This window comes from Hippocampus zosterae, chromosome 5 (assembly GCF_025434085.1).
Source record: "Hippocampus zosterae strain Florida chromosome 5, ASM2543408v3, whole genome shotgun sequence".
NCBI classification, from domain to species: domain Eukaryota; kingdom Metazoa; phylum Chordata; class Actinopteri; order Syngnathiformes; family Syngnathidae; genus Hippocampus; species Hippocampus zosterae.
In genome coordinates, this window is record NC_067455.1 from 11,948,290 (window position 1) to 11,976,118 (window position 27,829).

Consider the following 27,829-nt stretch of genomic DNA (forward strand, 5'->3'; position numbering starts at 1 on the left):
AGATCCTATGATTTGTCTTCAAATGACCTCGCGCTACCTTACATCTCTGAAACACATACACACACACACGCACACACACACACACAAAAAGAAGAAAAATACCAAAAATAAAAAAACAATTTCTCAGTGGGAGGGGAGGAACTTCCTTCTCATCTCTGCTAATCTAAATACTGCACCTGTCAAAGCAGCACTGTGTATTCGCCATTGATACGTTTGAAATATCATTTGTTGGAATAATGCTTTGCCCGATTTGGTGACCATTCAAGATTTTGATTTTTTTTGTATTGCACATGTTGCCAAATGTATAAATAAGCAATAGAGTACATTCTGACAGTATTGGCAGTAAGACAAATATATTTCCTCTCATAGTGATCTGTGCTCAAATAGATCCTGTGTGACTCAACTGTGTATGTCGTCCACAATTACCTGTAGACTCCACCACATCTCTGTCTCTCTTCTCCACAAATACAGAACAACAAAACCTAACTTGACTTGCATGTCAATATACCTTTCCATTATTTCTGATATAACAAATTTGAACGCCTCAACACATTCGAGTAGAGATGATCTAGAAAGTACTTGCCTAAAACATTGATAAAGTAGATCAGCGCAGATGGGGAATATTCATGATGCACCTTAAACAAGTCCATATAAACATCTTTTTAGACAGGTGTACAGATGCCGTTTTCATTTGCTTTCTATTAATCCAATGGTCTGCTCGGTGGCAGGCAACAGACTGCTCGCCTTTGGCATGAAGGTCTGCTGACAAAGTGTTGGTATTCCTCTGTGGGTGCATCTCTCTGAGCTAAATATTCATGCAGGAGACTGGCATTTGCTGATAAGGAATATGGCTCCATTTATGATAATACAGCGGAATTCAGACAGAATATTTAATCAAACAGTAGACATTGTACATCAAATATATATATATATATATATATAATAAAGACCTCAGCCAAAGTCTTTTCATGCAGGCAGGAGAGCAATCACAAAAGTTTACTCACCCTTGGGCAGTTGGTATAATAATTACATAAAGCATAGTGATCCCAAAATAGAGGTTTTCAAAAATATATTGGATACAAGTGTCACGACCCGGACAAGCCGAGCTAAGTCTGGATCCCAAAAACGTAGACGTAAACAAGGTCTCGCTAACAAAAATAGGTTTTAATTAGAGCTGTCAGTTTAGCGCGTTTTTATTGGCATTAATTTAAATCAATTTTAACGGGATTAAATTTTTTCTCGCGAGATTAACGCGGCACACGTCACAAGCGGATGTTACTTGTTTGGAACTATTTTGTGTGGAAGGTTACAGTGTTCTGCGTCCATATAAATAGAGCGGGTGGAGCTTGTCGTGTTTGTCTGACAGTGGTAGCGACCTAGCGAAAATAAAACTTCTCCAGTGTTGTCATTCGAGGGCGGCCCGGTAGTCCAGTGGTTAGCACGTCGGCTTCACAGTGCAGAGGTACCGGGTTCGATTCCAGCTCCGGCCTCCCTGTGTGGAGTTTGCATGTTCTCCCCGGGCCTGCGTGGGTTTTCTCCGGGTGCTCCGGTTTCCTCCCACATTCCAAAAATATGCATGGCAGGCTAATTGAACACTCTAAATTGTCCCTAGGTGTGAGTGTGAGTTGTTCGTCTCTGTGTGCCCTGCGATTGGCTGGCAACCGATTCAGGGTGTCCCCCGCCTACTGCCCGGAGACAGCTGGGATAGGCTCCAGCACCCTCTGCGACCCTAGTGAGGATCAAGCGGTTAGGAAGAAAAATAAAGTAACACAAGAGTTTATGAAGTTGTTTAAAGGAAATCACTACCACTAATCACCTACCTGAGCAGGACCTGATGCGGGGGCATGGGACGGTCCTTTTGCAGCTGTTCATGAGCTCATATGTATCGTTTTCAAATGCTTCTCCCAGTACTCCAGAGTCCCATTCTTTGCCAGTGCCTTGGTGAATTGTATATGAAACAAATTCTTAGTGAGAATAACAATAAAAGCTATCGCGCAGCAGCTCTGAGCGCAAGCCGCAAACGTGGACAGCTGTGCGTTAGCAACTTCCTGTGAGTGTAGTACCCTCTCAAACCTCTAGGGAGCAGCAACAGCTAGCCAATTGCCTTGTGTTTAGACGAGAGACAAGCGAATTTGTGACGCATGATATGCAGGACGACGGTGAAACAATAAATATGAAAGATGAGAAAATTTGTTTTTCTTTGTCTTCATTTGATTCAAATTCAAGCTGTTATAACGTCCTTCTTCAATGTTTAAAACAATTATAGTAACAATATAACACGTTAATTGCGTGGGTTTTCTCCGGGTGCTCCGGTTTCCTTCCACATTCCAAAAATATGCATGGCAGGCTGATTGAACACTCTAAATTGTCCCTAGGTGTGAGTGTGAGCGTGGATGGTTGTTCGTCTATGTGTGCCCTGCGATTGGCTGGCAACCGATTCAGGGTGTCCCCCGCCTACTGCCCGGAGACGGCTGGGATGGGCTCCAGCACCCCCCGCGACCCTAGTGAGGATCAAGCGGTACGGGAGATGAATGAATGAATGAATGTTCAAATAAGCGTTTTTTTTTCTCACATTTTCAGCTAGTGGTGTGCCGCGAGGTTTTTTTTTTCAATGAAAGAAGTGTGCCTTGGCTCAAAAAAGTTTGAAAAACACTGCTCTAGACCCCTCGCGATCGGCTTGGGACCAGTCTGCGAGCTACCGGTTGATCGCGTTCGACGTAATGGGCACTGCTCGACGTGATGTCTTTATTTTTTTCCATTTTAGGATGAGAAAGTACTGATTTGTAAAATGTCAGATATTTTTTTGGGGGTGGGGGGTTGTAACTTACAATGAAAAAAAAGGTTAAAACTGGCATTATTTTTAGACATGGAGTTAAGTTCAAAATGTGAGCTAAAGGTGCATATCGTTAGATGAGAGGTACGCAATCACCGGCCCGTGCACCGATACCATGCCTCGGCCCATTTGGGCTATTAGACATCCCCCCCCATTCCTTTTCTGTTGGTGAAAATATAGTCCAAATTTGCTGTCTGATGCCTGTATGAACAATATTTTTATGATGCACCTAAGATGATATTGAAGTGGATGGCATATTTTGAAGGGAAAAAAATGCAAATCACACCCGACTCTCTGTCATTGACACGTTTCTGCCATTTCAGTCAAAGCTGGTTTGGTGTTGACATTATGATAACATCCTTAAATCCCTTCCCTTATAGGATTGTTTGCACAGATTATAGGTTCTTACCAGTCTTTACTCTAGAATCAGATCCAAAGTCCGGCACATGAGCCCCCAGTATCAGTCCAGTGTTAGTTTCACTCAGAGGCTGTTGAGGTTGTGAGCCTTCAAATCTTGGCACCTCGAGCCCTCTTGAGACAGATGGCTGAGGGAGTTAAGGGAATGGTAGAGAGTATCAGATCAGACGTGACTGTGAATTAAAGCGTTGGTGATTGACACTTTTGGGAAGGATTCATTTCACTGTTCATAAAAGAGTCGAGACCAGATTTCCATCCTTCTGCCTTGAGAAACGGGCACCATCACAAAATGCTGCACAGCTGGAAATAAAGCAGATGAAAATCACAAACCAGTGATCCGGTGAGACTCTCTGTGTTTGAAATACAAATTCAGCTGTTTAAAATTGAATGCTGATGGACTAAGTAGGGTTTACTGCATTCTTTAGCCATTCCCTTTTCTCCCCTTTTCCCATCTCCTCTCGATGTCTGAAAAGTGAGTCTTTCATTCCTACTCTTTATTCTTTTTATTTTTCTTCTTCATATGTGGGGTCCCTCCCATCATCATATCTAAATTGTATTTCTACATTGGTTAACATTGTGACACTTTTATGTGTCTAGCATGCTTAAGACCACCATCCAAAAGGAACATGTTTTTTTCATTTTTCAAGTGTTTTTCAAGTGCTATTTCTCTTTACACAGACTCTCCACTAGTTAAAAAACTTCTACTAGCACGAAGCAGTGTCATTGAGGAGAAAAAATAAACTATTTGAAATGTTCATAATTTTTTTGTGTGTCTCTCAATTACAGATTTATGAATAGGCAGCAGAGAACATTAATTCATAGCAGTTTGCAAAGCTTTGCTGCTACTGCAGAGGTTTTTGTTTCAGTTTGATATTACACAGGAGGAAGGTCAGGCTCTGGGTCACCATACCCCAAATAACCAAAGCACTGCTAATCACACACCGTAAAGACTTCAGTGTTTGCTCAACAATACAAGAACGTTCTTGAAAAAAAGATGAGGGATTAGACAGAGGGTCATGCACCAAGAAAGAGAAAGAATAGGAAAGAGATGGCGTCGAAAACGTTTTGACTGACTGAAAGAATAGGAAAGAGATGGCGTCGAAAACGTTTTGACTGACTCTTCTGCAGTGACTGCAAAAAGCAAATCCTTAACCTTATCATAAAGTTATACAAATACCAGACATTTTCACTGTCTTCTTATTTTATGGACACAAACATTTGCTTCCATTCAGATGAGTCGAGATCTTCAGGAAAGAAATTGCCTCTAATTTTCAGTCTTTTCATGTTTGGCACAACAGATTAAACATTCATGTCCATTATACAAGACATGTCATTTCGGTCTATGGAAAATGGCACAGTAACACTTGCCATGGAAAGGGGCACTGCAAGGAAGCGCATGAGGAAAAAAAATGCACTTTTGGGCCCTCCACGTCAATGGCACATATTGAGAAGACCATCTGCTAATGCTAATGCGACTTAATCCTGTTATCTTGTCCTGCAGCATAATAACACCTGCCAAAAATAGAACGTGCACCTGAGCTGCGGGGCTTCTCAACGGCAACATGCAACAGCAAGATGAGTGGCTGATGACACTTGATTTCCTGCCCTGAACACAAGTCAAGTAGGCACACAAGTATGTGGTGGGGAAGTGAAGAGGGGTGTATGTTGTTTATCAGATCAGCACGACTGCTTTGCTTGTAACTCGCTATACTGAATCCTTTAACAGCTGCTTGCAGACAAAAGGGGCAAAACAACGCTCAAGTGTTCTGCTTGTTCATACGGCATGCATAATTTATATTTACTTTGTGTCTGTGCTGGTGTTTGTGCATCATCATCTCTTGCACTCACTTTATCATCTTTTGCTGTGACCAAAATTTCAAACAGTCATCAAGGATCTTGTTTTGCCATCAGGCCATTTATTGGTCCTGAGGTGGAATATCAAAGAAATTAATTGAGGGTGCTGGTTAGCACATAACCACATCCCATATTAATCCCAGATACAGATATAAACATATTGCTGGTGTTCGCCGAAACCTCCTGAGTAACTATTCGTAAATGTATTCCCCCCGTATATAATATTGATCAATCCAAACAGATGGTAGTTATCAGGATTTGAGGCAACACTTCATGACATAGCTGTAAATTATACTTTATAATTAGTTAGCTTGTACCGTGGTACACACTGTACTTGCATAATGATTACAACAGTGGTTCTTAACCTTCTTAGAGGTACCGAACCCAGCCAGTAAATATGCACATTCATTGAACCCTTAGTGAAAAATAAATAAATAAATGCCCCCCCAAATTCAAGATATTAAATAAAGCATTCATTTAAAACAGAAAAAAGTAAATAAAATTTCAATATATATATATATATATATATATATATATATATATATATATATATATATATATATATATATATATATATAAATATATATATATATATATATATATAGTATACTTTTTTTCTTTTAATTGTACGAACGACTATCACGACAGTCACACGTTGACTGCTAAGCGAACAAAATTTCCCACAGCACCGATTGGACAAGCAATGTCATGTGATCATCTGCTGCCAGTGATGGCCAAACGGGCATGTCATAAGTAATTGACATGTTGAGTCGGGTGTGTCTCCATCGAACCCCTGAGACTGATTCACCGAACCCAAGTTAAGAACCATTGGATTGCAAATATTGCACATAGAAGTTAAATAACAATTGTACATCTTTCAAAATAAACAATGCATTGAGATTAAATGAAATGTTTTGAACTGCAGTTAAACACAACTGCAGCAGTTGAACACGGAAATAGAGCAACGGCAAGAGTTAACGAGAGCAATGTTCACGAGTCAATGTTATAACTTGCTGTTGGTTAAGTGAACTGTGTCGCTGCTTTATTAAATAAGTTTTACTGACATTTGATCATTCTGTAGCAACACCACTCAACAGTTAGTTTTAGCTAGCTTAGCTGTTGTCGTTTGTTCAAAGCTTTGACGGTGACGTGGGTTGCATCGGCGCTGATTGCCGTGCTCGCGCGCACAGCAGGCATTTCCATGAGCATAGCTCTACCTAGTGGATGCATTGTAGATTGCGTCTTATAGTGCGGTGTGTCCAATATATGAAAAAAAATGACAAAATAGGCCATTCATTGAAGGTGTGCCTCATAATCCAGTGCGCCTTTTAGCGTGGAAAATACGGTAATCGTTTAACGGAATATAACGTATACAGGTAGACATGATACCTTAGCAACACAATAAGGTATCTTGCTCAAGGATACCTCAACACGGGCAAGGTGAGGGTCGAACCCAAAACCTATGGTTCAAACGATGATTTTGGTCGCAACCTGACTTTGGTCGTTTACGGGAGACTTCAGAATCTCTGACGTGAAGGGTGAGTATTTTTCTATATTTGTACATATTCTTACACTTGCGAACGAGTTAACAATGTGAAAATCTTAACTAGATACAGTACTGTACATACAAGTTTTATGACGGTGAATCCTTGACCCTTACTGGAAAAGGATCTGTGCTCAGTACGCCTGAAATAATGTTGACAGAAGAGGGTTTCTGGATGATCTCTTATCTCACTTTTGTATTGTTCTCACTCTTTGTGTCAGAGAGTGTTCCAGGCTGTGGCTGTGATCATCAGATCGTGATAGTGTCTAATAAAGCTGCACATGCCCGCACGAGCATTCATCTTTAACCTGACACACTTGTGGGCGACGGCATTCATTTTGTCTGCGTGATGAGGCGGTGCGGGGCAGAATATGACTCAACTGTGACTGTGGCGGGGCGCTTGATCGCCTGGCAAGGACAGCAGGAAATACAGTGTAAACATCTTTGCTGCTTTTAACGGTGTTATTGTGGGGACCGGAACATAAACAAAATACTAAATGTTAACAACTACAATTCCAAATGGATATATGCACACGATGGCGACTCTATATTGGGGCAAGGGGGAAACAGTCCCGCACCAGATGGTCATGTTTTTCTTGCTTTCTAATATTAATATTAATACAGAATAATTGCTTATTAATAAAATAATCTACAATTCCTTTTGCCATTTGCAATATGTTCATTAGGCTACAGGCCGCTTATGATTGAGCTCTGTGAACTCTCCATTAGCAACAAGTGACATACAGTATTTCTGATGTGACAATGCCTTAGACTTATTTCTTGTCTGCAAAATTTTAGAGGCCTAAATAAATCCGAAATCCCAGATGATTTTGAAAGAGTAAAGGCAATCACGCGAAAAACCGCCCCTTCACAATGACATTTTTTCCCCATAAGCTCAACAAATCTGTTTCGAAATCCTACCAAACACTAGCTTCTCAGACTTGCAGGCACTGTTGTCATGGAAGCCAGGCAATATCTCGTTCCCCCCCACCAGTCCTACAATTGAATTACAGGCTTAATGAACAGCACATTTCATTACGGCGTCCAAACAAGATCAAATCTGCTCAGCCCTGAAAGAAGCAAGGGCCTTGAAGGTTCACAATGTTGACAAAGATATTGGGACACCTTCGACTCCATACAGTTAAAACAGTTTGCTCTCCTTTAAGAAAACTTTACTTGAATATGTCATTGGGCGCACAGTCCTTGATCCAGTTCATTCAAATTGCCTTTGATCAGGCTCAAAATAATGCCACTGAATTGGGGACTCGAAATTGTCCATGTTGTCTCGTTTAGATTAAAAAAAAAAAAAAGATCCAAGAACATCTAAGGTCTGGTAAAACCTGGTTCATAAACACACGATCATTGCGCCACTGAATTTATGCCACCTGTGGGAGGAGGGACATAAAACAAAATCTTGGTATTTCCTTTCAATAATACGTTTTTCATTCAGTGACATACATACGAGGTTCATCGTCAAATTCATTTAGATTACCGTTTACAACCATGGCATTCGACCTTTCTTAGTCATATTTAAAACATTGCACTTGCTTCCTCTCCGTTTTTTGGAACAGCTTTCCCTACGACGAGGCAAATATAAAGCATTACAGTACTGTCAACCGCTGCCAAAATGAGCTCCCACACATCCGGTATCTCAAACAATGCATGCTGCTGTATCGACACACACACTGTATACTACACACAAGGCCCGTGGGTGGGTAAAGTACAAGCAGCTGTAGTGGGTGGCTATTATGGAATTTAAATATTTCATAGCATGTGGATTTCCACTGGAGGATGCTCAATAACCACGACACAGGCCTCAGCAGCCACTTGCCACAAATTCAAAGTGAAGGACTTCTTGCATATTAAAACAGTAGTTATCCTCTTCTTTTGTCTTAGTGCGCACCTTGTGATACTTAGCACGCAGCAGTCACATGCTACCCAAAGCTCTTGACTGGTTCTCATTTAATATGCCTCAGTCAGTCAGTAGAGAATTGACAATCAATACATCCATCAGGCTTCTTATCTCTCCAAGGTCACATAGATTCAGAATTGAATATATTTCAGATGCCCACCTTCCATGCAGAAAATCTCCATGCTCTTGAATAACACAGCTAAAGTTGAACATAACCTCGTCTCGTAGCCTTGCCTGCCAATGTGTTTCACTTGTGCTTGGGTAAAACAGCACACATGAACCACAGCGGCCATTTTGACTTTAATTCTAGTTGTTAAATGATGTTTTGACAATCATTTAACAAACCCCCCCCAAAAAATTCCACCAAATCATGGCAGCGTAATTACACCTGCCCAGAGTCTGGCAGCTCTTTTTCATGACACAGCTCCATACAATAATAAGTATTCTCCTTCAGGCAGCAGGGGGCGCAAGTAGGCCAGAAACTGTGTAAGGAAGTTGGCCTTTTCCAGAGCGAGCAGAAGTTGGGGTAATCATCCTCAGATGTCCTCTTCTATAACCCGTCCCCCCCTTTTCAATGAAGGTACACACGGGAACGTGTGTGCGCACACACACTAGCACGCTCACACACCAACAAATACAGTGCATGCTGAAATCCGAACACTGCATGGCCTTCTGTTGTGGAATTGCTATCACAAACCTGTGAATTATTTTTGTTGATAGCCGATGAGTCCGTTTCAGAGTGCACTATAAAGTGGGGCACCATTTGGGAGGATGAGAAACATTCCTCTCATATGTTATCTCCCCTAAGTGAACAAGGAATGGTGAAGCGTCCAGAGTTGTTCTAAGTTAATTCTAAATTGTTGAGTATTGAATGGAAAGACACCAGATTTGTTTTGTCCTTCAGAGTCTCACTGCTTTCTGCATTATTACAGTTTGAGGGTTCTTTTTACCATCCTTTTCATCCTCTCAAGATTTCTCCTAGGGAAGTGCAGTGATAATATAAATGATGCGTCACACAAAGAAAGAGCCTATAGAATGGTCTTTTAATATTCCTTCATTTTCCGAACCGCTTTATCCTCACTAGGGTCACGGGGGTCTTTAAATGTTCCATCATAATTATTGTTCCGCAAGATCAACATCTTAATACGTGTTGCAACGAGCCTTATCTTATTCTTCATTAAGCCAAATTTGAGAAGGAAACTGGAAAATATTGCATAATGTATCTGGTGATTGTTTTTTATTTATTGATTTTACATAAAATTCGAAAGCAATGCTCAAAAGCGAGCAACGTGATATAATTCAGAAACATTTTGCTTTCACTTTCCTTCCCTTAGGTAATTTAAGAGGCAGATGAGAGTGTCATGCTTATGTTTAAAAAAAGGGGGCCATCTTGACATGATCAGAGCACATATGAAATTCATGTGACCAAACAGAGAGAAAACCACTGTGATCACAATGGCTAAATTGGAACATAGAAAAACAACAGCAGTTGAGTGTACCATTTTCAGACAACTGTGGTGACATCAGCGGCTACCTCAAGAGGGCAAGAGTTAAAGTATCACAACTGTTTGCAGACTTAACGAACTAAAGTACATCGGCTTCACAAGAAGACAAGCCCTAAAAAGTCTCCGATGAGGATTTATGCACTGATTAGGCAAAAATTAACCTTTGAGTAAGTGATGGAAATGATAACGTTAGGTGAAAGAAAGGACCTAGTGGGTGACAGTTATATCAGAGCTTGCATGTATTTTTCCTCAATGGGCTCATTAAACTTCATGGCTGTAATGCGATGGCAACAGCAAGTCTTCAGAAACTATTGTGATGCAACCAATTTGGCGTTCTTTTATCGTGTAGCTAGAAGATAATGACAAAAACAACAAAGGAGTTCATCAGGGCCAAGAAGTGGATTTAGACTTGCCTAATCAATCTCCAGACTGAAAGCATACACGTATCTGCGAAAGAAGCTTGGAAAAAAAATAATGCTAAAGAAAAACATGTTTAATAAATTCAAATTCTTATTCACTTCTGTCTATTTTAATTCAAAGGTGTGCATCATGGAAATGAAAGCTGAACTATAATTTTAGGAGGAGACAACAGTTACTTAAACTCTGCTGGCTTATTCCAAAACACATAATGGGAGACACCATAGATGGGCTAACGAAAAGCATTATTTTCACATTGATAATTTGCACACAAATCATGGAGCACACCGGCATATATTCTTTATCCTCTGTGGGGAATGACTAACATGATTGTGGCTTCACGATCAATTCTGACTTTCTCCTTCTTGTAGATATGTATGCAGGGGCGGTGTGACCATCGGGAGTTTGGGGAAAATATGTTAATTTTCTCAAACAGCCAGTGGATTCCCGGGCTGCTCCTGGCCATCACGACCATCCCAACATTGATGACAATGATTAAATCCATGACGGCCATAACCCCTCCACCGATTATTAGTTGGCAAGTGATGAATTTATGTCCCAGCACATCCCTGTCTGTATGCTTATATTATACCTTCTATTTAATGATGAATTTACATTGTTTTTATCAAGTAAATTGTTTGATTGCTATTTTTCCCATTTAAAAACAAATTACACACATTTCGCTTGTTTTGGGGGGGGGCATAGTCGTCATTTCAATCAGGAAATAACATTTGAGATAACAAGGCACCGCTGTAAAAGAAATGTGCTTTAAAGGCATAGAGTAAATTATATTTGACTTCTTAATCTTCAAATATGTTTTTGTAGGGATGTGAAAACATTAAAAGATAGCAGTACATTGCATCGAAAAGGTTGGCAATCACTGATGTATAGCATATAATAATTTGTTCAATGTATTTTCATCTAAAATACGTGACATCATTTGCAATTCAAAGACTTGAGCCATATCTGTGCAGTAGTTTGTGTGTGCGCATTGTTGCCTAATTGTGTACAAATATCTCTGTTAGAGCCTTGTTTGAATGCAGTCTGGGCTTTGGGGAGTGTCGGGATCTGAAGCATCGCCATGCCAACATGTGCACACATGCACCAGCAGTCACACAAACACATAAGCGGACACCTGAAACAAGCGGCTTTATGAGCCAGGTAGTTTGCGTCTTTCTTGTCGAGACTGCTGGAGAAAAGAGGCAGTTTCATAATGAGGCGCACGTCATTAATAGGAGGCTAATGGCCGATCTCGAACGCCGAGCCTGGGATGTCTCTGCAGGCAGCTGCGCGCTGCCCTGATTGCTATCTCAGCTTCAGCATCACTTAACTTCACATTAAATTGTCTTCATTTCTGTCGTCTTTCAGCTGGCCAGGAAGGAGAAGACAGCGAGCATATTAACAAAGGCAAAGGGATATGTTCTCCATTCCATCCTGCTGCGCCTTTATCTGAGGTTTTATAGGCTAGTTTGGGTTTGGGCTCCCATTTATTTTACATGATAAGAGCAACACAAGTGTGCACATAAAGCAACAGGAACATAAAACCTAAATATGCATCTAACTCATGCTCTAACTCTCGCTCAAGACAAACTTCTTTACTGAAGAGAACATAGTGTGAAATGAGCATACCGAGTAATGAGACTTCTCATTTAAAAAAGGACTTCATGCATAACTTACCCTTTGAAAGAAATGAGAATATTTACTCTGGGAAATTCTCCAGCAATCCAGGGCTGTAATTCAACTGCAAACAGAACAAAAGGAATTGTGAGTCAAATTTCTTATCCCCGAGAACAGGAATGGAGGCTGGATGATGGCACATAATCCTTCCATAGACACCATTGTTTCACTCACACGTTTAGCGATGCTTCCATTATGACTTGCAGTTACTGTGAGGTTTTTGTTAGGGGTCGCAGCACTGCCCTATTCAATATGGATGATTGCATGGAGTGGTTTTCTGTGGAAATAGCGCAATTTAAAAGGTTGAATTGTTTCTAGCTTCGGAAGACATTTTAAAGTGTTCGTCCACGACTCTGTCCCTCTCTGCTGATAATTAGTTTCTGAAGCAGTCAGAAGTGTCAACTAAGTAATAAAGAAATTACTTTATCACACAGCGGTGTTTAGATTAGTAATATCGCGGACCACTGTAAGCAAAAGACAAGTGGCCTACAACTGCTGCACAAAAGTAGCTTTGGGTCATGCTAACGGTTAGCATTAGGCATTAGACATTAGGTTAGCAGGTAACCTAATGTCTTTCTGACGAATGTCTTCCTTTGACTGTCATTGGCTGCCTGGTAGGCTGTTGTTCCACAAAATAAGTCATATGATGCAAATATTGGCATTAGGGCAGCACAATATATTTAAAAAAATATAGATCGATGTTGCGGTAACGGCCTTTGCAATATGTGTATTGCAATAATTTCCTGATCTCGGGGAATTAAAATTAATTACCGGTAGCTACGGACACATTGCTTATTTCGCTGCATGAAAAAAAGTACTTATTTCATGAAGAGATGAAAATGTCATTTCTTTTTGTAAAATATCACAATAATATTATCACTCTAGTCAGCATCCATATCGCATATCGCATGTTTTTTCCAATATCGTGCAGCCCTAGATGATATACTTTGTCAAAGAGGTATTATTTTATATTTACTGCCCAATGATTTGGAGCTCTTCTACAGCGAATGATAATGATACATAATGTAATCATGGTGTTCTTGATTAATCCTTTTCAGAAAGTTTAAATATAACCAAATTGTACCAAATCCAAACTGATACTTCTGACTGGATATAATGTAAATCAAATTAATCCAATCCAGGCACCTCAAATTTTTAACAAATTAGACATTTCATGGGAATATAACTACAGCTTTACATACAAAACCCAGTGTGGAATAAATATAAATGACTAACGAAGCGTAGGAATGATCATTTAACATGACTTTTAGGTTTAGCGAAGACTCTTGATATCAGGAAGCGATTTTCTAAGAAATGAAAGTTCTCATTTTAAAAAAAGACTTCATGCATACTTAGCCTTAGCCTTTGAAAAGGATGAGAATATTTACTCTGTAAGAAAACATTCAGAGTTCTTTATTGAATTCAACAGTGTTTCTTTATTAAATGCCCGGCACTTGGAACTTGCTGTCATATTGTATAAAAACGGTTCACGGATAGCAATTCGTTTTACAGCTGATAGCAATTCGTTCCACACTGCCAGCTTTTATTAACAACTCCAGTCAATAGCAAGCCTCTCTTGTCTGTCTGGCAACACAGTGGTGCAGATTTGTGTCCCAACATATCAAACGTCAGTCATTTGTTTTGGACCACATTCTGACTAATTCGGCCATACACCCAACCCATTTTGTGCTTGTTTGTCATTGAGTGCAGCAACTGTTGAATGGATGGATTTTAAATAAGTCTAAGAAAATTATGGTGAAATTTGTTTCAGTAATAACTGCATGCTTTTAATTTGAAGGTCTGACTTTTAAAAGTATGCATGACATGTGTTGCCTAAATGCAGACTGGGAAGGTTATGGCCATGAGTTGTGAAGCGAAATGAATGGACAAGTCACACATTATTCTTGTACAAAAAAACGAGCGGATTCACGAAAACTGAGACAACATTTAGCTGAAAAAAATGGAAACCTTTGCACTACATTTGATCAGAATCTATCCTATATTTACAGTACAAGTGTCAATGGTGTTTTATTAACTTGCGAAATATCAAAGAAAAATCACAATTTCCTGCCACTCAATGTTGAAAAAGTAGTTTGTATTTACCATTTACATATGTGAAACAAGAGTGTTCTAATGTACTCGGTGTGGTTCCTAGACCTGCTCAATGTGCAAAGTTCCCTGAGCTAATTCCTGAATTTGCGCTATATTGACCCGACTAGCTAAGCGAGCTTACAAAACAGCTCGAAAAAGCTGTCAGTATGAGGCAGTGGAGTGCAATCACAGCCAAATGCTACCAGAAAAATAAGCACAATATGGTGCATGTCTGCAAATGAATTTTTGGTGGTCAACAATGAGCCTCACCGTGCAGAGGTGCAGCGGTGGATTCTGGTTTCGGCCTCCCTGTGTGGAGTTTGCATGTTCTCCCCGTGGCCTGTGTGGGTTTTCTCCGGGGATTCCGATTTCTTCCCACATTCCAAAAACATGCATGGCAGGTTAATTAAACACTCAAAAATGTCCCAAGTTGTGATTGTGAGCACGGCTGGTTGTTTGTCTATGTGTGCCCTGCGATTGGCTGGCAACCAGTTCAGGGTGTACCCCTCTTACAGCCCGAAAACAGCTGGGATCGGCTCCAGCACCCGCAGCAACCTTTGTGTGGATAAAGCGGATCAGAAAATGGATGGATGGATCTTTTTAGGTCTCACTACACCAGTATACTTAGCAAAAAATTTAACATTGATGTAAAGAGAGTAAATCAAGTGTCCATCTAAGTTAACTGTGCACTAATGAGTCCATCCATCCATCCATTTTCATATCCTCCTTATCCTCACAAGGGTCGCGGGACGTGACAGAGTCTATCCCAGCCATCTTCGGGCAGTAGGCGGGGGACACTCAGAACCGATTGCCAGCCAATCGCAGGGCACACAGAGACGAACAACCATCCGCGCTCACACTCACTAGGGACAATCAAGAGCGTTCAATCAACCTGCCATGCATGTTTTTGCAATGTGGGAGGAAACCGGAGTACCCAGAGAAAACCCACGCAAGCACGGGGAGAACATGCAAACTTCACACAGGGAGGCCGGAGCTGGAATTGAACCCGGTACCTCTGCACTGTGAGGTTGACTTGCTAACCACTGGACCACCGGGCCGCCAACTAATGAGTCGTGCCCCTTCATTTTATCATCTCACGAGTCAAGCCCGGGCCACTGTGCAGCTTCATGCTGTTAGAACACATCAGGATTTTACTCTGAGGCGCATGCATGCGAGGCACAGTGATGCAGACATAAGGAAGGACCCACACTTTTGACGTAAAATCCAGGGAGTCTAAGAGAGGAAGAAAAACATGAGGGATGGAGGAAACAGAGGCACAAAAAATACAGGCGGTAATGAGTGATGCATGGAAGAACACTGACGGAAGGGGCCTGTTTATATGTTTGTCGAGCAGTTAAACATTCTTCCAATGCCATTATTAAGCATGACCCCGCAACAATACACTGACTTGGTGAACTGGCCAAGACAGCACTCGGCGTAATACATTGACAGGAAAATGAGTGAGTGCTACAATTTTGCCGGATGTCGTCATTATGCCTGCTGTCCAAGCATTTATATCAATTTCAACTGTCAGTCATTACGGTAGTATGAAAATTTGCAACACCTCTGACTTTGCTGCGTTTCTTATATTCAAGCTGTAACATCTACTCCATGATCTCATTAGACGATTTGTTCTGATACGCTTTCCGTAACTCGCCTGACACACCTGTCAGCCAAATGAAGACAGACGCACCCTGGGAAAGCCTCAATAATTGGTTTTCTTGCCGTGTGAGTGAACACCTACTTTTTACTTGACTAAACTATTCCATGCATTGCATTGTGTTCGTAGATTGGTACATTTTTCTTGGATAATCAGGTGCCCGAGAATCCTGGTTTATGGCCATAATGGGCATTTTAGCTGTTTTGTAATGTTCAAATAATTCAAGATAATTGGAAAATAGGAGCTGCGCATGCTAATTAAGTCACAAAATGGACATGAAAGCTTTCGTCTTACTACACTAATGACCTGAAATAGTGACAAACTGAAGAGGAACGCTCAAAGTATGGACCCCGGCGGCAGTGGAGATGGACACTTGAGAATAATTTAGTAAATGTAGAACTGATTGTTCAATAAATATTTTTTAACGTAAAAAGTATTTGGATGGAATAAGCAGAGGCCCTGTCTAAGTTACACTGCAGACTTTGTCATGCTATAAACTTGTTTGTGCCATGTAGTGCTGTGTAGAATGAAGGTTTGAGTGCTTTCTCTGCCAAGTGAGTAAGCAGAGTAGCCCTAAGCCCGTTGTCTTCGAACAGTAGTGTGCGAAAAGGGAAGTGCATGTTCCTGTGGCTTCGCGTCTGGCATGGCTTTAATAATGCAGCGATTGCCATATGTAAATGATTGTAGTGAAGCCGGTCGTCACGACGGGGGAAGCAATTTGAAAGATGAAGCCGCCACGGGCATTGTAAGATGAACAACAAATTTGGTGCAAGAACAATATGCACGGGTGCTAAAATATTCAGCATAGCCCACAAACAGCCTTCTCCTTGGGCTACTGTGCTCCCAAAAAATGCACCGGCTTGTGTCAATGTAAAGTTGTGAACCTCAGATACTGTATTATGTATTTGAATGAGATGCTCTTACTTTCCTATTTGCCGAGTTAGAAATAGACCTTCCAAGAAGTGGAACAATGGCAAGAGCACACATTTAAAGGGCAACTGGGGAGAAGTTGAAAAATATAAATGTTGGTAATGTTCTTCCCTGGGATTTGTAATGAACCACAATTCAGAGTTGCTGTGATTTGACGCAAATCACCACTGTCAGCACTTTCGTTTCAATGCGGTTAGAGCCACTGGAAATGGGATCCGAACGTACATTCCACCAGTTCTTTAAAGATGCATGGAGCTAAGGAGGAATTGTTTTGCACTGCCTCAATTGAGCTCAATTGAGTGAGCAAAAGGACGGATTGGACAAGAAAATTGGTGCGAGATGATACAAAAATGGTGCGTGAGCAATTTTAGAGCCTCGCACGCTTACTTTCTTAAAAAAGTGACACCACTCTCAAGTCTGCTTGGGAGTGTGTACATTGGCAAAACTTATTTTTGAATATTGAGGGTGGTGGACTTAAATCTACTGCATCAACTAACATGTACATGACAATCCATCTCCTGGAAATGCAATGCCAATTTTGCAGCTATGCTAATGCCCCATCAAATCCAACATATGGCTTTGGATTGAAAAATAACTCCAAACACAAAGTTTTGTCCTAACATTTAACTGCAAAAATGTTGTTTTTTGATGTAGATAATATGCAATGTTGACAGTACTCCGATGAGATTATAGATTGACAAAACATCCATTTTACGATCTGCATTATCCTCACAAGGGTCGCTGGGGGGGGGGGGGGGGGGGTGGTGCTGGAGCCTATCCCAGCCATCTTCGGGCAGTAGGCAGGGGACACCTTGAACCGGTTGCCAGCCAATCGCAGAGCACACAGAGACGAACCACCATCCGCGCTCACACTCACGCCCAGGGACAATTTAAAGTGTTCAATCAGCCTGTCATGCATGTTTTTGGAATGTGGGAGGAAACCGGAGTACCCAGAGAAAGCCCACACAGGCCCGGGGAGAAAATGCAAACTCCACCGGGATCGAACCTACGACCTCTGCACTGTGAGGTCGACGCGCTAACCAATGGACCACTGGGCTGCCCTATCCATATTTAATGTTGGCATATTAATACTGCATCAAACAAACCAAGATACGATGCATTACGCTAAAAATAGTTTGTCCTCTTACCTAAATGTAATTCTACTGTTGTAATTTGACATCACAGACTCGTAAAGGGTCAGAACTGTTCACGGATTCTCTGGCTCTCAAGCAATAATTAAATACAATACCTGGTATGCATTGTAAGTGACATGGTCTGAATACCTGTATCATTTTTTTTGCAGTACGTTTACCAGCATTATCAAGCTGCCGTGTGAATCCTCTGAGCTGTGCAGCAACTGCCTGAATGTGAGAATAGAGTACAGTCTGAATACCTGACAAGTCATGCCAAGTGCTAGATTTGTGCTCGTCACGAAAATAGAGACTATAGGGTAAATTTAGAGTATTCAGTTAAGCTGCATGTTTTGGAACATTGGCGGAAACCAGAGCACCCAAGGACATAGTGAGAACATGTCAAATTCATATAGCCAAATTCATTCGACTGCAGAACCTGTGCTTGGAGGTCACATTGACTACCTTGACGCTCCTTGATGAATACAATTGAATTGAAAATAAAAAGGTCTCCATTCAATAAACGTATAGGTAACTATATATCCACAGCCCTTCTCCGAAAGTTTACACAAGCATTAAAGCCTAAGCAAGGCTCGAAATACATTTTCTGCCCAGTCATCCATCTATTCTCTGCCAAAGAAATGCACCAAATTAACAAACAAACCCTTTCAATATCAATTTCATTCACACATTTTTAGAGAGCGAGCCATCACTTCTAAAGCATTCATTCTGCAACATTCTGAAACACAGTTACACTGAAAATGTCACGCTGTCGATAAAATCCAATAGAACACTGAATAATGAATCATACGTTTTGGACAATGAAATAATATCAATGCTTCAGTCAGTGGAAAGATTGCAATTGGGTTCACTGGGAGCAATTATATGGTCCGTTCTCACCTTGGCTATTGAAATCATCGTTTATATGAATAACATATATCCTTGCATTAAGTCACATTCTGTAATGTAACAGTAAAATTGCAATAGTTTATAGAAATCACCTTCGTGTGTTCCTGGGCCACACGCTATCTATCTATCCATCCATCCATCCATCCAGTTCTGCAAAAGGAAAGATGACGCCCTCAAGTAACCCAATTCAGTTTCCTTCCAAATGGGAGCATAATGTTGCACCGATAGCATGAATTGAATCGCACTCTGTTTGACAAGGTGATGCAAATGAGAATTCAGTCCAAACAGAAAAACAATAATGTGTTTGCTTCATTTCTCAGCACTTCATCTTTTTCGTGCCGTCCTCAGAGTTACAATTCTGTCAACACTTACAACGTTGTATGTCTGAGATAAAGCAGGGTTTTGTTGTTTTGCATTTAATTCGAAACAATGGGGAACTTTTATAGACTGGTGTGACAAATATGAATACAAAGAAATGGATTCTTGAGGCGGGATGCAAATAGCTTAAGGCCCTCATCATTAAATTTATGATTTGCCTGCACGGTTATTCATTTGCCAAAATGGGCTTCCTCCAGCATTCCAAAAACATGCATGTTGAGTTCACTGAAAACTCAAAATTGCCCATAGGTCTAATGGTTTGTTTGTCTTGATGTGATTAACTGGTGACCAGTCCAGAGGGTAACCCACCTCTCACACGGTCAGATACAAAAGGTTCCAGCTCACCAATGTTGCTGACGGGGCAAGCTTTATAGAAAACAGAAAGCTGGAATCTTTTGTCTCCAGTAATTATTATAATTCCTGGTTTGACACAAAATTGTCTGTTTCTTGTTCTTTTTTTTTGTCTTCCGCGAACTGTGCAAAGGTTGGAAATCACCTTTAACTTTGTCGCTTGAAAGATGGAACAATGGAACCATCCATTTTCCAGAATCACAATGACACCAGCCTTCTGTTAGTCAACCTCCATGACCCGGCAAGTAGCCGCTTGCTAACTAGCAAACAGATGGACAACCAAACATAAATCCCAAACATGCCATAAATTCTGTACAACAATCAGCATGCATTTTTTTTCTGAACACTTGGCTTGCGCATTGCATCTAAAAGAGGTTAAACGCTGAGCCTGAGGCTCTGTTGACTTTCCAAATTAAATTTTTTCTTAATTGGCAAGACAGTCATTGTTTCCACATTGGAGGTTTGGAAGATGCAAAGTATTATTTGACATCTAAAATTAATGGCAGAAAAACGTAATCACATATTTGGCTGAAATACTGTACAGTCGATGAGAGTAAAATCTGAGCACTGGTTCAGCTTTGAGGGTAAATGCAATTTTTTTCCCCCCTCCCAATACAAAGAAATATCAGCTTCACTGCCTCAAAAAAAGATCTAACTTTTATGCGCTTCTGCCTTTCACATTGCTTGTTATTGATGATGATATGAGGCTAGCCTGTACTACCGAAGACAAATTCCTTGTGTGTTCTACATACTTGGTCAATAAAGATGATTCTGATTGAGTTTCCAAACCAAATAATAAATCATTGTTTTTCTTTTGTCGTTTCCCTTTTTTTGTTTAAATTTGCAGCACATTTTTACACTTTGTTCCGTGTAATCCTTTGTCAATTCCATTGTTTGTTTTTTTTACACCAATCCATCTCGCACACCATGGAAAAAATGTACCAGCCGCCTACTTTCCACAGTCATCAACTGCATCAATTTGCCTTCTTGTAAATACCTGCTAGACATTGGTGTCGATAAAATTGTTTTGTCAGCCTCTTCTTTTTACCTGCGTCTGCTTTTTGGAATCCATTTAGCTTTTGAAATGCCACGTGTTTAACAGTACAAACTGGCTGAAGATGGATTCCGAAGACCCACTGCAGGTCATCAAGGAGACACATAGGGACAACTCTTCCACAGAATGTGACCAGTGTCCAACTACACAATGTGCTCTACACAACCATGTGTTCGGGACACTCTACTGTACAAAACACAATCTATGACTGAACGTTTGGCAACGTATTTGACCGGAGGACATACTGCCATTTAGTTCCTAAGCTTGTATACTAGATCACAACTCAGGATCAGGATCCAGCTTACAATATCATCATCTCCTGGAAACATTTAACAAAGAGAAGGCACAGATGTTACCCTCACACCATTCGCACGACTGTGACAAAGATCCGTTCCCCGGTGCCCTGCTTCCATTTCGCCGAGTTCAATTTTCATTGCGCGAATGGGGAGACATGGCACAATATATCAATGAATATCATTTGCCTCTGGTATAATTTGCTCATCATCTTCACCGTCAGTATCCAATTTCTTCTTGGACAAGAGGAATAGCTCCTAATGGCCCTTGCATCGATGACCGGGCCTCAATAAAAACACTGTAACAGAAGAAATGCCCTTTGCTAGGAATCAACACCACATCTCTTCAAGGTACAATGATCCTCTCAAAGTTTGATCTCAGGAACGTCTACTAGGAGCAGGTGGGGATTTCTTCTTGTCCCATTTTGATTTCACTATAACATGTCCAGTATCTCTAAACATAAAGCCCAACGTTCTCCCCTTGAGGTTGAAGGTTTCTGGCAGAGTCTGAATCCATCTTAGGAGCCAGGTGGCAGCCATGCTGACTTGGTAAAAGAAAGCAAATACATCAAAGAGGGCTAATCGTCAACCTTATCCAAGTAACTGCGCACTTGACCATCTGTTTGCGCCCAGCAACATCCGTTGCTTCCATCCATTGTGACCATCCCTTGTTTTGCAGTCGAACCTCTCCTCCCGGTTCATCCACCATTCAATGGCCTTCTGCATAATCGCCTTTCTTGAGCAATGCTCCTGGTGGCCAACTCTTGTGGCCTATGCAAAGGAGTGGATGGCAGCCTGTTCCACTTCTGTCCAAAACCAGGCCTCTTACTGACCCGTCTGGCAACATACACCTAACCAAAGTCAGGTACGCTACACCCCGTCGAGGTTAGTGAGTCCACCACGCACGTGTCGCTGATGGCAGAAAATTGGAAACACTCTGCAAACTAATTGCACAATAGAGTATGAGCGCTGTATCTAGCTCGACAAAGAACACAAAGGTTTTCTCTGAGTCATAAAATGTGGCTTTATTCTTCATTCAAAGCAACCTAAAGAAAATCTATTGGGAGGGTGGGCAAGGGGGGGGGGCGTCAATCAATGCACACATACCAAACAATAATAAGCAGACAAATCAGACAAATGTGCAGCAAGTGTGAATTTGCAAAGGCGTAATTTTGCCAAAGTGCTTGTGTTATTTAGTTCTGCCTTGTTGTGACAGGTGCATCTATCATAACAAAAAATATATATATATATTAAAAAGCAGAGAACAATTTGTTCTACCTCTTGCTGCACTGTATTATTGTTTGGAACCAAGATTAAAAGGACACATATCTAAATGGCTTTATGAGGTGTTCAGTCTTTCCATTTTCCCATTGGAAGACAGAAGCAAAAACCTCAATCAACAGACTTGACAGCAGCTTGTTTTGCTCTCAACTTATACAAGCATCCATTAACATTTTTTTTAATACGTCAATTGTGCCGGCTGTTGGAGTATGCATCGAAAATGATCAGAGAAATCAATATTTAAATTGCGATTATGTCTCCATGTCACTGTTTAAACACTCTTCGGTTACTTCACTACTCAATATTCATGATGGCATTTGCATACACAGTGGTGCTCCTGAATAATTGTGATAGGGCATCTGTAAATTTACCTTTCGCAGATTTTCTTTTGGGGGGGAACCTTACCTTTGTTGTTCATGGGTGCAATTTGGCCCCCAAAAATTCTAAACAGTTAGTCATCATGACTTTGCTGTCATGTTATCTTAAAGTGCAAGCACTGAATTTTAGACACATGATAGCATCAGGAAAAACAAGAACAAAAGATGGACTCAAGAGTGAAGAGCGGGCTCTGCTGTTGGGTGTTTACTAGCCTGTATTTTTAACCCTTTCATTCACCCTGTCACCTGATAACACGGTAAGCTGTCCACTGTAGTAACCGCTGTCCCTGAAAGGGTTGAGGGTACCGTTCCATTTTATTAAGGGTTAAACCATTAATATAGTCAACCAATCACCTTTAGTGGAGCATCCATTATTCTCTGGAATGTTCTATTCACGTTCAAGCTCAAATAGTCCACCTCTGCAAATAGCTGAGGTCTAAGCACACATCCTCAAAAACACAGATCACTTTCAGCTCACTTGCACTCCCCCTACATTTTAATTTGTCATTTGACTTCAATGCAATTTGTGTCCAAATGCTTGCTCGCATGATTCCTTGGAAAAATCTACTCACACTAAAAGTCACAATTTGTTTATGTGGTTGCTGTAATTATACAGCATGTGAAAAATTCTGCATGATTTGTTTATCACGAGCCTGCTTTCTACTAATTGGAGGAACGTTTTTGGGTGTCCGCATTGTGTGCGTGTTTGTATTTGAACATATCAAAATGCTAGAAAACAAAAAAAAGCAATAATTGACCAGTGACTGTTTTTGTGTGGTTCCGAACTGGGCCTCATTGTGTTGACAGCCTCGTCCTGTTCAGAGTGTCAGTAACAAAAGCGAAATACATGAATAACTACAAAAAGGGACACTTCATCTTCACGGCACTTAGTGTCTGCTTTCACACGCCACATGACAGCCAACGTCAAGTCCGTTCAGCCTCATGCACACCATGTCAACATAGCATGACCACTCCCCTTCTGTCAATCTTATTTAGCTCATGCCGTTTATGTTACAAGGAGGCCAGATCTGTTACAAAAGCAAGAATATTGATCGTTCTTTACCATGATTACACACGATCCAATTGGTATCATAAGGTTGCAAATGTTGACAACTTTCTATTTGGATAATGAATGTCAATTGATAGGAATGAAGGGAATAATCAAAAATGTGCGAAAATGGCAGTTGGTCGATAACTTGAATGTCTATGAAATATAATTACAAGCATGAGCTTTTATGTAAATTGAACTGCATATCTACCCTGCACTGGGCTTCCTTAGGTCCATACACACAGTACACTGCTTACTGCAGAAAACAGGAAACATTTTGAAACACCAACCGACTAATTTGGCCATAACTTGCGATCACACTTCATTGGAACGCCATAAAAAACAAAACTATCACTGACACCGACAGGCTGCACAATGTTTAGCAAGGAATTGTAATGCCAGATTCTTACAGAGTGACCGTTTTATTGTATGCCAGCTTCTTTCAATTCAGAAGCAGATTGTGCAAGCCTTATCAAGGGAAAACACAGCAAAGCCCAACGGGGACCATCAGAGGCGACAAGGTTCATTCCAGGCTTTCAGATCTAAGCAGGAAAACCACGGTGCTTTGAATGGAATATTGCGCCTCCTTCTCACACTATCATACACTGAGATGAACCACTACTCCCTGCTGCGTCTAGATTAACGTCATATTCCCACTTCTGCAGCCGAAGCAAGCCACTCTTATCATCCCACCCGGCATGTTGTTAACTCCTTCGGCTGATAAATGCGACTCACAGCTTCCAGTCTTCCTAATTCTGCCATGCTTCAAAAGCGGCGCCACGTGAATAAATTAGAATTGGTATCGCAGAGCAGAGGAAGAGAAACTGAAGAGTGGAGCTTTGTGAAATAGACTTCGATCACTCGCTATCCCATCATGGTTTCGCTCTACTGTGTACTTCAAAAAGATTTGGGCTTTCCAAAGATGTCTATTATTCTGCTTGTTTGGTTCTTTTGAATGGCTAATGTAAAAGCAGCTTTTCAAACACGCCTCGTGTCCAGGGAGTCATACTGAAATGAAGAAACTACTAAGACTGCAGCGATTAATCAACATCTTCTATAGAAGGAGACTAATTACCGATTCAAACTTGCCCATTCAAAGACTTTGAAATGGAAAAAAAAAACCCTTCCCAAACGTTTGGGAAATAGCAACGGTTACCGTATTTTTCGGACCATAATGGGTGTCATGATTATGTTTGTGACCAACAGGTGGCACTGTAGGGTTCCCCCTGCAGCTGTACACCTGTTGGTCGTTATGTTATTAGTAGTACAAAAGGACTCCCTCTCAACTACTCATTGTTGGGTCATTGTTTGTTTGTTTGCGTGTTTGTTTGCTGCCGTCATGTTTGTTCCGGTCATGTTTCGGTTTGTGATAGTTTTTGCTTCAGTCATGTTTTTGTTTGATACTTTGGATTCATTTTGGTTGTTAGCACTTTGTTTTGGATTCAGTTTTCTCTGTTTTATTAAATACAATTCGTCAAGTTCACCCTGCTCCTCCTTCCTGCTTGCTTTTTGAGGTCCACCACCACCTCTACGTGACAATGGGACACTAAAAATTCTTACATTTTCTCAAAAATCGACGATGCAGCTTGTAATCCTGTGCACCTTATGTGTAAATGTAGATGTATATGTACAATAGATTTCATTTCATCTATTTTATTCCGCTGTCCATAAGTACCTATTAATGACTTTTGCGATGATGTTTTATGTTATTCAACACAAATGGATATTTTGTCAAATTTTAGAACCCTATTCATCAGTTCACTGTATTGCTTGGCAGTCCTTATAATCCACAAGAACTGTGAAACAAAATAAATAAATAAATGAATGTAATACACAAAAATGTTTTAATTCAGTGCTGCAGGGTATTTAATTTTATTTCCCTCGCTATAAATTCTGCATTACAGCCAATAACGTTTTCAAAAATGAGATTAAAATAAAAATAGGATGTGACAGCTTCAACAGGATAAAAACTAAAATATGAAAATATAAAACATTTTCTGTTACCATTGTTGGAGACTTTCTCAAATTAATTTAGTGCCACGACACATGAAGATTCCTTCACCTCATCGTCATCCTCCTGCCTATTTACCACTTCCAAGGCCAGCAATGATTTTCTCCTCTAAGCTCTTAACTCACAAACTATTAGAGTCTTATGTATTGAACTGCAGCACTTTCCAAGGTGAAAGAGGAAAGGTTCTTGAAGTCATGTCATTTATTTAAACGTCCAATGACATCTGTCACTGATAATTAGACTTCAGAGAGTCGTATAAGGAAATAGTGGTGGAGATCACGAGGAAAGTGTTCAGGACTTCAGAGGAGTGTGTGCGTGTGTGTGAGTGTGTGGATGGTTGTGGGTGTGTGGGTGTGTGTGTGTGTGTGCGCAAGAGAGACAGACCGAGCAACCAGACACACAAAACAGAACAAAAAAGTCATTATCCACTATGAATCTTCATTTTCTTTCTGACAGCATTCTCCTTATCTCCCACGCTGATGAATTTCACACTAATAAAACAATTTCATGAATACGAGAACAAAACAATGGAGTCAAAGTTATTACTCATGTTTGGCATTCGCATGTGTCTGCAGTTTCACTTCACTGTTCTAATAGAAAAATCTTTAATGATGTACTTAATGCACCTCTAAGATATCATGATTTTTTTATTTGCTTCCTGTCACTTTTAAGTTATGTGTACACATACAAATCGAGAATTAGTTTGGAAGATAATTACAACAGCTTCTTCCAGCTAAGAAAATATGCCTTGTCTCAAAGGCGCGCCACACACTGTCCAACATGTCTGAAATCAATAAAACGGGACCACCACGCTGCAACGGAAAAACGGAACTCTGCATTTGGTTTTGAGGCTCTCTGTAGCCTGCGCGCTGGACTGTATTTTATTCACTCTTTGGTGTAACGAACCACAAAAACATTGTGCTATTGTCAAGGATGAAGCGGGTGGCGATCAAGAAAAGGAAAGGCATGAGAGTTGGGGAGTTTAAGGTGGACGTGGGATTGTATCAGAGATCAGCTCTAAGTCCCCCTGCTCTTTGCAAGAGTGATGGACGTGATGACAGATGAGGGTTGACTGGAATTTCGAATGTTCACAGATGATACTGTGGTCTGAATTGAAAGCAGGGAGCAGGTGGAGAAACATTTGGAAAGGTGGAGGCATTGGCTGGAAAAAAGGGGAGTTGAGATTAATAGAAGTAAAATGGAATATGTGTGAATGAGGTGTGGAAGGGGAAAAGTCAGGCTACATTGAGAAGAGGTAGGAAGGGCGGAGGACCTGAAATAAAAGAGGTGAGAAAATAAAAGTGATCTAATTTGGCTGGAACTGGTGCAAGAAAGTTTTCAGACAAAAAGGCCTCTGCTCGAATGAAGGGTAAGATTTGTAAGACAGTGCTGAGGCTGGCCATGATGTACGACTTCCAGCGAAAAACAGGATGCGGAGGTGGAGGTGGCGGAAATGAAGATGTCGAGGTTCTCTTTAGGAGTGACCAGGTTGTGAACCGCTATTTTCCGAGAGACCACTGAACTGGAAAAAGGACGATATGCATGGAAACTAGCTAGAGGAAGACTTAAAAGAAGGTTGTAACAGTCGATGTGGTGAGGGAAGACATGAGTGCAGTTAATGTTAGACAGGAGGATGCAGAAAATAGGCTTAGATGGAAAAGGTCGACCCACTGTGGCGAACCCGAACAGGAAAAGTCGAAAGGAATACAAGACGTAAATCACAAAGATGCTGGTGATTGTCTAGATTGTTTTTGGAAATAAGTCAACAGTCACTCACCTGATGAGGGTTCACCTTAACCGCTGGAGCCCCGAGGTCCAAACACACTACGAACAAGGTCAAAAGTATTTACAAAAAAACCCCACCAACCTAAAAATTAAAGCAGTTCCATCATATTATATCCAATGACAGCAAAACAATGTTTTTCAGCTGTTAAAAATGTCCCAATGAGCACAAGCATGAATAATTCACCTTACCTCCTAGGATGGCTTTGACCTCAAAGAATTGACACTTTCCGGACCTGTAATTACAAAAAATATGTTGTTGTGAAATGTCCGAGAACGTTTACAATGTAAATAAAAAAGCAAGTGAGCTATTATGGCCTTATAACGGGTTCCCATATGTCGTTTGTATTTTCCCGTGTTTTGAGACCCATTATTG

The 27,829-nt window shown here is 40.8% G+C and overlaps 1 long non-coding RNA gene across 1 annotated transcript; it reads right to left on the reverse strand.

Moving 5' to 3' along the window:
- Positions 1-1,828: 1,828 nt before the first annotated feature.
- On the reverse strand, positions 1,829-27,579 carry LOC127600776 (uncharacterized). Its single transcript, XR_007962419.1, has 4 exons — positions 27,449-27,579; positions 12,159-12,222; positions 3,243-3,550; positions 1,829-1,937 (listed from the first exon to the last, which is right to left on the reverse strand). It is a non-coding gene; the product is annotated as an uncharacterized LOC127600776 (long non-coding RNA).
- Between the last annotated feature and the right edge of the window lie 250 nt (positions 27,580-27,829).